Source organism: Saimiri boliviensis, chromosome 6 (assembly GCF_048565385.1).
Source record: "Saimiri boliviensis isolate mSaiBol1 chromosome 6, mSaiBol1.pri, whole genome shotgun sequence".
Taxonomy (NCBI): Eukaryota; Metazoa; Chordata; class Mammalia; order Primates; family Cebidae; genus Saimiri; species Saimiri boliviensis.
In genome coordinates this window covers 7,955,165-7,959,333 of record NC_133454.1, presented here as the reverse complement: position 1 = coordinate 7,959,333, position 4,169 = coordinate 7,955,165, and positions in this window count along the sequence as shown.

Genomic DNA, 4,169 nt, shown 5'->3' with positions numbered 1-4,169 from the left:
AGGGAAACAGACCATAAGGTCTGGCAGGCCCCACCTCCGCAGAACTCAAACTGAAGCCCTCACTAGAGTGCTTGGCAGCAAAAACACCAGTTTGACCCCAACCAGGAAGATCCAGCTAGGGAAGGAGAGATGCCATTGGAAAAGTGGGGCCAATCTCACCTGCAAACAAACTCCAGGGAAGGACCACCCACTCAGCAACCTGACTGAACCTGAGAGAGCCCAGCAACAGGCCAAAAAACCATCTACAGGCCCAAAAATATATATATATAGCTCCAATGTCAACAGAAAAAAAAGTCCACTCAGCGACTCCTCCTGAAATCATCAACTTCAAAGATCAAAGGGAGATAAACCCACAAAGATGGGGAAAAAAACAGTGCAAAAAAGATGAAACCGTCAAAGAACAGAACACCTCTTCTCCCAGGGATCACAACTCTTCACCATCAAGGGAACAAAAATAGAGAATGAATCTGCCAAATTGACAGAAGCAGGCTTCAGAAGGTGGGTAATAACAAACTTCTCTGAGTTAAAAGCCCTTGTTCTAACCCAATGCAAAGAAACGAAGAATCTTGAAAGAAGGTTAGATGAAAGGCTAACTAGAATAACCAGCTGAGAGAAGAACATAAACGACTTGATGGAGCTGAAAAACACAGCACGAGAACGTCATGAGACATATACAAGTTTCAATAGCCGAATATATCAAGCAGAAGAAACAATATCAGAAATAGAAGATCAAATCAATGAAATAAAATGAGAAGGCAAGATTAGAGAAAAAAGGGAAAAGAAATGAACAAAGCCTTCAAGAACTATGGGATTATGTGAACAAACATAATCTACGCTTGATCGGTGTACCTAAATGTGACGGGGAGAATGAATTCAAGTTGGAAAACACTCTTCAAGATATTACCCAAGAGAACTTTCCCAACCTACCAAGGCAAGCCAACATTCAAATCCAGGAAATACAGAGACCACCACAAAGATATTCCTCAAGAAGAGCAACCCCAAGGCACATAATGGTCAGATTCACCAGGGTTGAAATGAAGGAAAAAATCGTAAGGGCAGCCAGAGAGAAAGGTTGAGTCACCCACAAAGGAAAGACCATCAGACTCGCAGTGGATCTCTCGGCAGAAACCCTACAAGCTAGAAGGGAGTTGAGGGACAATATTCAACATCCTTAAAGAAAAGAACTTTCAACCTAGAATTTCATAACCTGCCAAACTAAGCTTCATAAGTGAAGGAGAAATCAAATCCTTTACAGACAGGCAATTGCTGAAAGATTCATTGCTACAAGACCTGCCTTACAGGAGCTACTGAAGGAGGTACTAAACAGGGAAAGGAACTACCAGTACCAGCCACTGCAAAAACGTATCAAATGGTAATGAATAATGATGCAGTGAAGGAGCCACATCAATTAATGGGCAAAACAACCAGCCAGTAACAAAATGGCAGGATTAAATTCAAACATAACAATATTAACATTGAATGTAAATGGGCTAAACACCCCAATCAAAAGACACAGACTGACAAACTGGATACAAAGTTAAGACCCTATTGGTGTGCAGTATTCAGGAGACTCATCCCACATGCAAAGACTCACATAGCCTCAAAATAAAGGGATGGAAGAAGACTTAACAAGCAAATGGAGAGAGAAAAAAAAGCAGGGGTAGCAATCCTAGTCTCTGATAAAATGGACTTTAAACCAACAAAGATCAAAAGAGACAAAGAAGGGCATTATATAATGGTAAAGGATCAATGCAACAAGAAGAACTAACTATCCTAAGTATTTATGCACCCAATGCAGAAGCACCCAGATACATAAAGCAAGTTCGTAAGGACCTACAAAGAGACTTGGGCTCCTGCACAATAATAGTGGGAGACTTTAACACTCCACTGACAATAATGGGCAGATCAATGAGACAGAGAGTCAACAAGGATATCCAGGACTTGAACGCAGATTTGGACCAAGCATACCTAATAGACATTTACAAGACACTCCAACTCAAATCCACAGAATACACATTCTTCTCAGGACCACATTGCACTTACTTCAAAATTGACCACATAATTGGAAGTAAATCACTCCTCAGCAAATGCAAAAGAACACAAATCATAACAGTCTCTCAGACCACAGCGCCATCAAATTAGAACTCAGGATTAAGAAAAGCACTCAAAACCACACAATCACATGGAAACTAAACAACTTGGTCCTGAATGACAAATGGATAAACAATGAAATGACGGCAGAAATAAAAATGTTCTTTGAAACCAACGAAAATGAAGACACAACATACCAGATCTATGGGATACATTTAAAGCAGTGCCTAGAGGGAAATTTATAGCAATGAATGCCCACATAAGAAGTGAGGAAAGATCTAAAATCGACACTCTATTGTCAAAATTGAAAGAGCTACAGGAGCAAGATCAAAAAACCTCATAAGCAAGCAAAAGACAAGATACAACTAAGATCAGAGCAGAACTGAAGGAGATAGAGACACAAAAAAAATCTTCAAAAATCAATAAATCCAGGAGCTGTTGTTTTGAAAAGATCAAAATAGACAGACTTCTAGCTAGACTAATAAAAAAGAAAAGAGAGAAGAATCAAATAGATGCAATAAAAAATGATAAAGGGGAGATCACCACCAATTCCTCAGAAATACGAACTACCGTCAGAGATTACTGCAAACAATTCTATGCACATAAACTAGCAAGTCTAGAAGAAATGGATAAATTCCTGGACACTTGCACACTCTCAAGACTAAGCCAAGAAGAAGTCAAACCCTGAAAAGACCAATAACAAGATCTGTAGTTGAGGCAGCAATTGATTGCCTATCAACCAAAAACAGTGCAAGTCCAGAAGGGTTCACAGCCAAATTCTACCAGACCTACAAAGAGGAGCTGGTACCATTCCTGTTGAAACTATTCCAAACAATACAAAAAGAGGGAATCCTCCTTAACTCTTTTTATGAGACCAACGTCATCCTGATACCAAGATCTGGCAGGGACACAACTAAAAAAGAAAACTAGAGGCCAATATCCATGATGAACATTGATGCAAAAATCTTCAATAAGATACTGGCAAACCGAATCCAACAGCACATCGAAAAACTTATCCACCATGATCAAGTCAGCTTCATCCCAGGGATGCAAGGCTGGTTCAACATATGCAAATCTGTGAATGTAATTCACCACATAAACAGAACCAAAGACAAAAACCACATGATTATATCAATAGATGCAGAGAAGGCCTTCAACCTTTATGCTAAAAACTCTCAGTAAACTAGGTATCGATGTAATGTATCTCAAAACAATAAAAGCTATTTATGAGAAACCCACAGCCAATATCATAGTGAATGGGCAAAAATTACAAACATTCCCTTTAAAAACTGGTGCTAGACAAGGATGCCCTCTCTCACCACTCCTATTCAATATAGTACTGGAAGTTCTAGTCAGAGCAATTAGGCAAGAAAAAGAAATAAAGGGCATTCAATTAGGAAAAAAGGAAGTCAAATTGTCCCTATTTGCAGATGACATGACTGTATATTTAGAAGACCCCATCGTCTCAGCCCAAAACCTCCACAAGCTGATAAGCAACTTCGGCAAAGTCTCAGCATACAAAATCAATGTGCAGAAATCCAAGCATTCCTATACAGCAATAACAGAAAAACGAAGAGCTAAATCATGAGTGAACTCCCATTCACAATTGCTACAAAGAGAATAAAATACCTAGGAATACAACTAACAAAGGAAGTAAAAGATATTTTCATGGAGAACTACAAACCACTGATCAAGGAAATAAGAGAGGACACAAACAGATGGAAAAGCATTCCACACTAGGAAGCGTCAATATTATGAAAATGGCCATACTGCCCAAAGTAATGTATAGATTCAATGCTATCTCCATCAAGCTACCATTGATCTTCTTCACAGAACTGGAAAAAACCATTTTAAACTTCACATGGAACCAAAAGAGAGCCCACAGAGCCAAGACAATTCTAAGCAAAAAGAACAGAGCTGGAGGCATCACGCTACCTGACTTCAAACTACACTACAAGGCTACAGTAATCAAAACAGCTTGGTACTGGTACCAAAACAGAGATATAGACCAATGGAACAGGGCAGAGGCCTCGGAGACAACACCACACATCTATAACAATCTGATCTTTGACAACCCT